Source organism: Oncorhynchus nerka, unplaced genomic scaffold (assembly GCF_034236695.1).
Source record: "Oncorhynchus nerka isolate Pitt River unplaced genomic scaffold, Oner_Uvic_2.0 unplaced_scaffold_1192, whole genome shotgun sequence".
NCBI classification, from domain to species: domain Eukaryota; kingdom Metazoa; phylum Chordata; class Actinopteri; order Salmoniformes; family Salmonidae; genus Oncorhynchus; species Oncorhynchus nerka.
Window position 1 is genome coordinate 83,918 of NW_027040143.1, and position 12,902 is coordinate 96,819.

Sequence of the window (12,902 nt, forward strand, 5' to 3'; positions counted from 1 at the left end):
CGTGATGAGATTCCATAGTCATCTGCCGCCATCACCTCGTGTTTAAGTATGTCGCAGGGAACACAATTCCTGGAAGCTGAAAAAAATGGCCTTTGTCACCAGACATGTCACCCATTGAGCATGTTTGGGATGCTCTGGATAGACATGTCACCCATTGAGCATGTTTGGGATGCTCTGGATTGACGTGTATGACAGCGCACAATCAACAGCCTGATCAACTCTATGTGAAGGAGATGTGTTGTACTGCATGAGGCAAATGGTCACGCCAGATACTGACTGGTTTTCTGATCCACACTCCTACTGTTTCATTAAGGTGTCTGACAAACTGATGCATATCTGTGTTCCCAGTCATGTGAAATCCATAGACTAGGGCCTAATGAATTTAGTATTTCAACTGACTGATGTCCTTATGTGAACTGAAACTCACTAAAATGCTTGAAATTGTTGAATGTTGGGTTTATTTTATTGTTCAGTTTAATAAAAAGATCAGTATTCAATGTTTTATGTTTGTCATTCCTTCCTTTCACTAAATGGTAGTAACACTAAGTCATTCCATCCTTTCACTAAATGGTAGTAACACTAAGTCATTCCTTCCTTTCACTAAATGGTAGTAACACAAAGTCATTCCATCCTTTCACTAAATGGTAGTAACACTAAGTCATTCCATCCTTTCACTAAATGGTCGTAACACTAAGTCATTCCATCCTTTCACTAAATGGTAGTAACACTAAGTCATTCCATCCTTTCACTAAATGGTAGTAACACTAAGTCATTCCATCCTTTCACTAAATGGTAGTAACACTAAGTCATTCCTTCCTTTCACTAAATGGTAGTAACACTAAGTCATTCCTTCCTTTCACTAAATGGTAGTAACACTAAGTCATTCCATCCTTTCACTAAATGGTAGTAACACTAAGTCATTCCATCCTTTCACTAAATGGTAGTAACACTAAGTCATTCCATCCTTTCACTAAATGGTAGTAACACTAAGTCATTCCTTCCTTTCACTAAATGGTAGTAACACTAAGTCATTCCATCCTTTCACTAAATGGTAGTAACACAAAGTCATTCCATCCTTTCACTAAATGGTAGTAACACTAAGTCATTCCATCCTTTCACTAAATGGTAGTAACACTCTGAAGTCATTCCTTCTTTTCACTAAATGGTAGTAACACTAAGTCATTCCATCCTTTCACTAAATGGTAGTAACACTCTGAAGTCATTCCTTCCTTTCACTAAATGGTAGTAACACTAAGTCATTCCATCCTTTCACTAAATGGTAGTAACACTAAGTCATTCCTTCCTTTCACTAAATGGTAGTAACACTAAGTCATTCCATCCTTTCACTAAATGGTAGTAACACTAAGTCATTCCATCCTTTCACTAAATGGTAGTAACACTAAGTCATTCCATCCTTTCACTAAATTGTAGTAACACTAAGTCATTCCATCCTTTCACTAAATGGTAGTAACACTAAGTCATTCCATCCTTTCACTAAATGGTAGTAACACTAAGTCATTCCATCCTTCACTAAATGGTAGTAACACTAAGTCATTCCATCCTTTCACTAAATGGTAGTAACACTAAGTCATTCCATCCTTCCACTAAATGGTAGTAACACTAAGTCATTCCATCCTTTCACTAAATGGTAGTAACACTAAGTCATTCCATCCTTTCACTAAATGGTAGTAACACTAAGTCATTCCATCCTTTCACTAAATGGTAGTAACACTCTGAAGTCATTCCATCCTTTCACTAAATGGTAGTAACACTAAGTCATTCCATCCTTTCACTAAATGGTAGTAACACTAAGTCATTCCATCCTTTCACTAAATGGTAGTAACACTAAGTAATTCCATCCTTTCACTAAATGGTAGTAACACTCTGAAGTCATTCCTTCCTTTCACTAAATGGTAGTAACACCAAGTCATTCCATCCTTTCACTAAATGGTAGTACCACTAAGTCATTCCATCCTTTCACTAAATGGTAGTAACACTAAGTCATTCCATCCTTTCACTAAATGGTAGTAACACTAAGTCATTCCATCCTTTCACTAAATGGTAGTAACACTAAGTCATTCCATCCTTTCACTAAAGCTCTAAACTAATGTTTTATTGACAGATGTTAAATGTTCTGGATTTTGATGATTAAATCCCATATAGCCTACTGGCCAGGACTTTGATATGGCATCTTCTGATTGGGTGTCTCAGGTCAGGACTTTGTTATGGCATCTTCTGATTGGGTGTCTCAGGTCAGGACTTTGTTATGGCATCTTCTGATTGGGTGTCTCAGGTCAGGTCTGAGCCATGATCAGAATGTGTCTCTGTCTATTTCCAGCCCTGCCATTTCTACCTGTCCTGATCTAGTGTTTGACCCCTGACCTCCTCACACCGTCTCACTGTCCATGTCTGCTTTTAGCTCCCACCTCTACTTCACTGTGTTATAATGGACCTTATGCTTGTTATGTCACCTCTGTAACCAGGTATCAAACATACTGACCTTTCTGACCCTGTCCCATGGCCCTACTTCACTGTGTTATAATGGACCTTATGCTTGTTATGTCACCTCTGTAACCAGGTACCAAACATACTGACCTTTCTGACCCTGTCCCATGGCCCTACTTCACTGTGTTATAATGGACCTTATGCTTGTTATGTCACCTCTGTAACCAGGTATCAAACATACTGACCTTTCTGACCCTGTCCCATGGTTCTACTTTCTAGAACTGAACATTTAAAGTCCTCTGAGTTTTGTTTACTGTCCATTTTACTTATGTATGATGTATTTGTTGTGTATTGGGGTTGTGCCGCAGAGCATCATGGGGGTTTGTATGTGTTGAGATGATCACGTTCCAGATAAATGGTTGAACTGATTCCTGTCTCCCGTCTCATCATTATTGAATTGTTATACAGACCTGGTTATGAAACCCACAAAACATAACAACAGATTGGTGATGAGTCTGAATCTACAGGTGTCACGTTCTGACCTTTATTTCCTTTGTTTTGTCATTATTTAGTATGGTCAGGGCGTGAGTTGGGGTGGGCAGTCTATGTTTGTTTTTCTATGTTTTGGGGGTATCTCTATGTTTCGGCCTAGTATGGTTCTCAATCAGAGGCAGGTGTCATTAGTTGTCTCTGATTGAGAATCATACTTAGGTAGCCTGGGTTTCACTGTGTGTTTGTGGGTGATTGTTCCTGTTTTGCACCAGATAGGGCTGTTTTTGGTTTTCCACGTTTATTGTTTTGTAGTGTTCATGTTTATCTGTTTTTATTAAACATGAGTCAATATAACCACGCTGCGTTTTGGTCCTCCTCTACTTCACCAGAGGAAAACCCTGACAACAGGAACTATTCTGTCTGGAAGGAGTCGGTTTTTACAACTGTTTAAAACTGATTTTCTGTGGTTCAGTCAAGGCTCATGTTAACACAGTGTATTACTAGCAGAGGGAGCAAGTGCATCAGTGGAGCTAACAGAGAGAGTTAACATCATCATGGAGGGAAGTGGAGCTAACAGACATCATCATGGAGGGAAGTGGAGCTAACAGAGAGAGTTAACATCATCATGGAGGGAAGTGGAGCTAACAGAGAGAGTTAACATCATCATGGAGGGAAGTGGAGCTAACAGAGAGAGTTAACATCATCATGGAGGGAAGTGGAGCTAACAGAGAGAGTTAACATCATCATGGAGGGAAGTGGAGCTAACAGAGAGAGTTAACATCATCATGGAGGGAAGTGGAGCTAACAGAGAGTTAACATCATCATGGAGGAAGTGGAGCTAACAGAGAGAGTTAACATCATCATGGAGGGAAGTGGAGCTAACAGAGAGAGTTAACATCATCATGGAGGGAAGTGGAGCTAACAGAGAGAGTTAACATCATCATGGAGGGAAGTGGAGCTAACAGAGAGAGTTAACATCATCATGGAGGGAAGTGGAGCTAACAGAGAGAGTTAACATCATCATGGAGGAAGTGGAGCTATTAACATCATCATGGAGGGAAGTGGAGCTAACAGAGAGAGTTAACATCATCATGGAGGGAAGTGGAGCTAACAGAGAGAGTTAACATCATCATGGAGGGAAGTGGAGCTAACAGAGAGAGTTAACATCATCATGGAGGGAAGTGGAGCTAACAGAGAGTTAACATCGTCATGGAGGGAAGTGGAGCTAACAGAGAGAGTTAACATCATCATGGAGGGAAGTGGAGCTAACAGAGAGAGTTAACATCATCATGGAGGGAAGTGGAGCTAACAGAGAGAGTTAACATCATCATGGAGGGAAGTGGAGCTAACAGAGAGAGTTAACATCATCATGGAGGGAAGTGGAGCTAACAGAGAGAGTTAACATCATCATGGAGGGAAGTGGAGCTAACAGAGAGAGTTAACATCATCATGGAGGGAAGTGGAGCTAACAGAGAGAGTTAACATCATCATGGAGGGAAGTGGAGCTAACAGAGAGAGTTAACATCATCATGGAGGGAAGTGGAGCTAACAGAGAGAGTTAACATCATCATGGAGGGAAGTGGAGCTAACAGAGAGAGTTAACATCATCATGGAGGGAAGTGGAGCTAACAGAGAGAGTTAACATCATCATGGAGGGAAGTGGAGCTAACAGAGAGAGTTAACATCATCATGGAGGGAAGTGGAGCTAACAGAGAGAGTTAACATCATCATGGAGGGAAGTGGAGCTAACAGAGAGAGTTAACATCATCATGGAGGGAAGTGGAGCTAACAGAGAGAGTTAACATCATCATGGAGGGAAGTGGAGCTAACAGAGAGAGTTAACATCATCATGGAGGGAAGTGGAGCTAACAGAGAGAGTTAACATCATCATGGAGGGAAGTGGAGCTAACAGAGAGAGTTAACATCATCATGGAGGGAAGTGGAGCTAACAGAGAGAGTTAACATCATCATGGAGGGAAGTGGAGCTAACAGAGAGAGTTAACATCATCATGGAGGGAAGTGGAGCTAACAGAGAGAGTTAACATCATCATGGAGGGAAGTGGAGCTAACAGAGAGAGTTAACATCATCATGGAGGGAAGTGGAGCTAACAGAGGAGAGTTAACATCATCATGGAGGGAAGTCATCATGGAGGGAAGTGGAGCTAACAGAGAGAGTTAACATCATCATGGAGGGAAGTGGAGCTAACAGAGAGAGTTAACATCATCATGGAGGGAAGTGGAGCTAACAGAGAGAGTTAACATCATCATGGAGGGAAGTGGAGCTAACAGAGAGAGTTAACATCATCATGGAGGGAAGTGGAGCTAACAGAGAGAGTTAACATCATCATGGAGGGAAGTGGAGCTAACAGAGAGAGTTAACATCATCATGGAGGGAAGTGGAGCTAACAGAGAGAGTTAACATCATCATGGAGGGAAGTGGAGCTAACAGAGAGAGTTAACATCATCATGGAGGGAAGTGGAGCTAACAGAGAGAGTTAACATCATCATGGAGGGAAGTGGAGCTAACAGAGAGAGTTAACATCATCATGGAGGGAAGTGGAGCTAACAGAGAGAGTTAACATCATCATGGAGGGAAGTGGAGCTAACAGAGAGAGTTAACATCATCATGGAGGGAAGTGGAGCTAACAGAGAGAGTTAACATCATCATGGAGGGAAGTGGAGCTAACAGAGAGTTAACATCATCATGAAGGGAAGTGGAGCTAACAGAGAGAGTTAACATCATCATGGAGGGAAGTGGAGCTAACAGAGAGATTAACATCATCATGGAGGGAAGTGGAGCTAACAGAGAGAGTTAACATCATCATGGAAAGTGGAGCTAACAGAGAGAGTTAACATCATCATGGAGGGAAGTGGAGCTAACAGAGAGAGTTAACATCATCATGGAGGGAAGTGGAGCTAACAGAGAGAGTTAACATCATCATGGAGGGAAGTGGGAGCTAACAGAGAGAGTTAACATCATCATGGAAAGTGGAGCTAACAGAGAGAGTTAACATCATCATGAGGGAAGTGAGCTAACAGAGAGAGTTAACATCATCATGGAGGGAAGTGGAGCTAACAGAGAGAGTTAACATCACATGGAGGGAAGTGGAGCTAACAGAGAGAGTTAACATCATCATGGAGGAAGTGGAGCTAACAGAGAGAGTTAACATCATCATGGAGGGAAGTGGAGCTAACAGAGAGTTAACATCATCATGGAGGAAGTGGAGCTAACAGAGAGAGTTAACATCATCATGGAGGGAAGTGGAGCTAACAGAGAGAGTTAACATCATCATGGAGGGAAGTGGAGCTAACAGAGAGAGTTAACATCATCATGGAAAGTGGAGCTGAGAGAGTTAACATCATCATGGAGGGAAGTGGAGCTAACAGAGAGTTATCATTTTACATTTACATTTAAGTCATTTAGCAGAATCCAGAACTTACAAATTGTGCGTTCACCTTAAGACATCCAGTGGAACAGCCACTTTACAATAGTGCATCTAAATCTTTTAAGGGGGGGTGAAAGGATTACTTTATCCTATCCTAGGTATTCCTGAAAGAGGTTTTCAGGTGTCTCCGGAAGAATCACCCATCATGAAGGGCAGAAAGGACCCGTGTCGGAGCGGGAAAACAATTTGATTAAAAGGGAGGAATATACAGTGATTAAAAGAAAGGACATTAATTACACTTAAACCAAAGAACTTTGGAATTTAAAACTGCTAAATGAGCGACCTGAATAAAGATCACGTGACTGAGAACCACTGTGGTTGAGGACAATACTGAAGTGAGTGACAATCAGGAGCCTATTGAATAATGAAAAATGTCTGGAATTGTTGGTACCATTGAACCACTACAGAAAGGTTTGAATATTCTGTTCTTGAAATTACATTGATGAGGACATCATTGTTTCTTATAGTTTTAGTGTAATGGGGCCAAAGACATGTAATTTACTAGAACCCTGTTACATCCAGACAGAACAGGTAATAAGACGTGTTTACTGAAAGGACCTGTTTCACCAGAACCACTAGTTAATACTGAAAGGACCTGTTTCACCAGAACCACTAGTTAATACTGAAAGGACCTGTTTCACCAGAACCACTAGTTAATACTGAAAGGACCTGTTTCACCAGAACCACTAGTTAATACTGAAAGGACCTGTTTCACCAGAACCACTAGTTAATACTGAAAGGACCTGTTTCACCAGAACCACTAGTTAATACTGAAAGGACCTGTTTCACCAGAACCACTAGTTAATACTGAAAGGACCTGTTTCACCAGAACCACTAGTTAATACTGAAAGGACCTGTTTCACCAGAACCACTAGTTAATACTGAAAGGACCTGTTTCACCAGAACCACTAGTTAATACTGAAAGGACATGTTTCACCAGAACCACTAGTTAATACTGAAAGGACCTGTTTCACCAGAACCACTAGTTAATACTGAAAGGACCTGTTTCACCAGAACCACTAGTTAATACTGAAAGGACCTGTTTCACCAGAACCACTAGTTAATACTGAAAGGACCTGTTTCACCAGAACCACTAGTTAATACTGAAAGGACCTGTTTCACCAGAACCACTAGTTAATACTGAAAGGACCTGTTTCACCAGAACCACTAGTTAATACTGAAAGGACATGTTTCACCAGAACCACTAGTTAATACTGAAAGGACATGTTTCACCAGAACCACTAGTTAATACTGAAAGGACCTGTTTCACCAGAACCACTAGTTAATACTGAAAGGACCTGTTTCACCAGAACCACTAGTTAATACTGAAAGGACATGTTTCACCAGAACCACTAGTTAATACTGAAAGGACCTGTTTCACCAGAACCACTAGTTAATACTGAAAGGACCTGTTTCACCAGAACCACTAGTTAATACTGAAAGGACATGTTTCACCAGAACCACTAGTTAATACTGAAAGGACATGTTTCACCAGAACCACTAGTTAATACTGAAAGGACCTGTTTCACCAGAACCACTAGTTAATACTGAAAGGACCTGTTTCACCAGAACCACTAGTTAATACTGAAAGGACCTGTTTCACCAGAACCACTAGTTAATACTGAAAGGACCTGTTTCACCAGAACCACTAGTTAATGCTGAAATGACCTGTTTCACCAGAACCACTAGTTAATAATGAAAGGACCTGTTTCACCAGAACCACTAGTTAATACTGAAAGGACCTGTTTCACCAGAACCACTAGTTAATACTGAAAGGACATGTTTCACCAGAACCACTAGTTAATACTGAAAGGTTCAGGTTCCACAGGACACATCAGGAAGAGGGAGAATCAGGACCAATGTTTGCTGCTGCAGTAAAGAACCTATCAGAACACTGAGTTGAATGGTGTTCTAAATGACATCATAAGAGACAGACTAGAATGTGGCTACGGAGTGAAGATGCACCAAAGAGACTGTTGACTGAGGGTCATCTGACCTTGGTGAAGGACATTGAAATCACTGTGTCCATGGAAGTAGCTGCTGAAGAGGAATTCATCAGGAACTTAGTGGGTTCATCTAACAATCCTAATCACCAGCTGATACATTATAATCTCATAAACAGGGTTCACCTTCCACCTAGAAAACATCATTTAATGAAAACCATAACCTCTCCTCTGTGTGATCTATGTAATCAAGGTGCCTTGGGCTCCTTTCTGCAAATGCAGGTTTTTCTACTTTGCTCTTTAATTATTTGTTACTTTTATTCTATTCTAATCACATTTTATTATTTGCTCTTTAATTATTTGATTATTAATTATAATTATTTAATTATTTGGTACCTGTTGTATTCAGCATTTCACTGTAAGGTATTTCATGGTACCTGTTGTATTCAGCATTTCACTGTAAGGTATTTCATGGTACCTGTTGTATTCAGCATTTCACTGTAAGGTATTTCATGGTACCTGTTGTATTCAGCATTTCACTGTAAGGTATTTCATGGTACCTGTTGTATTCAGCATTTCACTGTAAGGTATTTCATGGTACCTGTTGTATTCAGCATTTCACTGTAAGGTATTTCATGGTACCTGTTGTATTCAGCATTTCACTGTAAGGTATTTCATGGTACCTGTTGTATTCAGCATTTCACTGTAAGGTATTTCATGGTACCTGTTGTATTCAGCATTTCACTGTAAGGTATTTCATGGTACCTGTTGTATTCAGCATTTCACTGTAAGGTATTTCATGGTACCTGTTGTATTCAGCATTTCACTGTAAGGTATTTCATGGTACCTGTTGTATTCAGCATTTCACTGTAAGGTATTTCATGGTACCTGTTGTATTCAGCATTTCACTGTAAGGTATTTCATGGTACCTGTTGTATTCGGCGACAAATAACATTGGATTTGATTTGCAGCACAACAACAATTGACAGCTGGTTATCTGCAACTGAAACCATAAAATAATTACTGTTGTGGGTTTTACCTACTGATTGTCTCATCATAACTACTGTTGTGGGTTTAACCTACTGATTGTCTGTTCATCATAACTACTGTTGTGGGTTTAACCTACTGATTGTCTGTTCATCATAACTACTGTTGTGGGTTTAACCTACTGATTGTCTGTTCATCATAACTACTGTTGTGGGTTTAACCTACTGATTGTCTGTTCATCAAACTACTGTTGTGGGTTTAACCTACTGATTGTCTGTTCATCATAACTACTGTTGTGGGTTTAACCTACTGATTGTCTCATCATAACTACTGTTGTGGGTTTAACCTACTGATTGTCTGTTCATCATAACTACTGTTGTGGGTTTAACCTACTGATTGTCTCATCATAACTACTGTTGTGGGTTTAACCTACTGATTGTCTCATCATAACTACTGTTGTGGGTTTAACCTACTGATTGTCTGTTCATCATAACTACTGTTGTGGGTTTAACCTACTGATTGTCTCATCATAACTACTGTTGTGGGTTTAACCTACTGATTGTCTCATCATAACTACTGTTGTGGGTTTAACCTACTGATTGTCTGTTCATCATAACTACTGTTGTGGGTTTTTACTCTACTGATTGTCTGTTCATCATAACTACTGTTGTGGGTTTAACCTACTGATTGTCTGTTCATCATAACTACTGTTGTGGGTTTAACCTACTGATTGTCTCATCATAACTACTGTTGTGGGTTTAACCTACTGATTGTCTGTTCATCATAACTACTGTTGTGGGTTTAACCTACTGATTGTCTGTTCATCATAACTACTGTTGTGGGTTTAACCTACTGATTGTCTCATCATGATTGTCTGTTGTGGGTTTAATCATCATAACTACTGTTGTGGGTTTAACCTACTGATTGTCTGTTCATCATAACTACTGTTGTGGGTTTAACCTACTGATTGTCTCATCATAACTACTGTTGTGGGTTTAACCTACTGATTGTCTGTTCATCATAACTACTGTTGTGGGTTTAACCTACTGATTGTCTGTTCATCATAACTACTGTCATTTAACCTACTGATTGTCTCATCATTTACATTTACATTTAAGTCATTTAGCAGACGCTCTTAACTACTGTTGTGGGTTTTACCTACTGATTGTCTCATCATAACTACTGTTGTGGGTTTAACCTACTGATTGTCTGTTCATCATAACTACTGTTGTGGGTTTAACCTACTGATTGTCTGTTCATCATAACTACTGTTGTGGGTTTAACCTGTTCATCATAACTACTGTTGTGGGTTTAACCTACTGATTGTCTGTTCATCATAACTACTGTTGTGGGTTTTTACTCTACTGATTGTCTGTTCATCATAACTACTGTTGTGGGTTTAACCTACTGATTGTCTCATCATAACTACTGTTGTGGGTTTAACCTACTGATTGTCTCATCATAACTACTGTTGTGGGTTTAACCTACTGATTGTCTCATCATAACTACTGTTGTGGGTTTTTACTCTACTGATTGCCTCATTATCATTTGTTGGGGAATAATCAGAATTGGTTGGTAACATAGGTAAGATGTTTTATATTCATCATATGTTTGTAAGTTACTTCTCATCAGAATGGTATTTTTGTATAATACTGTGGCGGGGTTGCAGTTATCTGTTCTATGTCAAGACTAAGTTGCTTGGACCGCAGAGAGGGGAGAGGTCAAGGGATCATCATGTGTAAACATATCTTTTGCTCCACTGTGTGTGTGTGCCAGTCACTCCCTACTTTTCCCATCAGGGAAAGGAGAATGGCAGTGTCTGGAATCATTCTATGCTCCCCGTGAGCTTGTCCAGGATTGGTTGTATTTAGAATTGGTTGTATCTAAATGACAATTTGATATATGCCTGTTGATATGGAGGATTGGTTTATGGTTCTGGGGTTTGAGTAAGGAGACAAAGCTGAACGATTTATTATGTCTATGCTGTCTGACTATGTGTGTTCTTTGCTATTAAAGGATCTCAGTTGCAATGTGTAAGGGGGCTCTCAGAGAATTCATTGATTGACACTGAATTGCCTGAGAGTCACAGGGTGGTGATAGAGCTCATATAATTAAAGATGGACTTTTATAAACTCTGACTTGTGTTGTGGTTTGCGCTCATGATTTGGTAAATAGAGGACATTTCCTACGACATTTGGCGACGAGGAGGGGATGTGAATCTTCACTCGGTGACCGTTCCTACGATCTAGGTAAATAAATTGTGCACGAGGGATCCCTAAACTTGGGATCTCAGGGAGAACCACACTTCGGGAACGAAGCAGATGGACCAACCTTTGATCTAAGAGGAAGCGAGCCGAGTGGATACCACATCTCGAACTGAGTTTTTTTAAAGAAAAAGGTGAGCGAACCACACACAGATTTGAAGTCGAGTTTTTAATTATGCCTGTTACGTATACACTGAGCGTGAATTCCTTTGTAAGGAAGGCACCTTGGTGGCGTAAGCAGGGCCGAGTCAGAGGAGAGTAATCTGGGGGTTTTGTGGACTCAAAAGATACTCTGCACTGTCCGGTTGCCAGTGACCAAGAGCCCTCCTGACACTGAATTGATCACAGTGGGGATTTGGTGAGGTCGTCTGTTGGGGTGAGGAGCCAAAGGGGACTATGTGTTCTTGGTGAAACACGAAATTTGGTGAAGCCCTATTGGAAGAAGGACCTCATTCTGTGCGTCTGTGTGATTTGTCTAAGTGACCCTCAGATGTGGTGAATTCCAATTATTTTAAATGTGCTAGCCAGGTATGCCCTGGGTTACTCTGTGTGAGTATTTTGTTATGGGATCACTAGGTAATAGTTGTCGGACCGTTCTGTGTGAGCGGGGTAGGGTTGACTCAATGCACAAAACCTACTTTTGATCTGAAATCACAGATAAACCAAGTGAAAAGAGGTTGTTTATTTTTGCCTCCACATAAAACTGTTGTGTGCATGAATAAACATTTCTAGCACATTTTCTAGCACTTTTCAGTACTTTGAAGCACCTTTGGCAGTGATTACAAACCTTTTTTCTGATGTTCTGTGTGGACGTCTGACCAGTTCTATGTGATCATCTGACCAATCCTGTGTGGGTGATCCTGAAAGTTCTGTGTGAACATCTGACCAATCCTGTGTGGATGATCCTTAAAGTTCTGTGTGAACATCTGACCAATCCTGTGTGGATGATCCTTAAAGTTCTGTGTGAACATCTGACCAATCCTGTGTGGATGATCCTTAAAGTTCTGTGTGAACATCTGACCAATCCTGTGTGGATGATCCTTAAAGTTCTGTGTGAACATCTGACCAATCCTGTGTGGATGATCCTTAAAGTTCTGTGCGAACATCTGACCAATCCTGTGTGGATGATCCTTAAAGTTCTGTGTGAGTACCTAAGATTTCTTAAGATTTATATGGATTCTGTGAATTATTAAAAATGATGATAAATTGTATGTGTGTATAATCAATTACTAGAGAGTTGAGAAAGTAATGCTGAGAACGATTAGATACAATTTAAACCACCCATTCGTAGACGTACGTAGGTTTTGAGTTGATATCTTAAATGG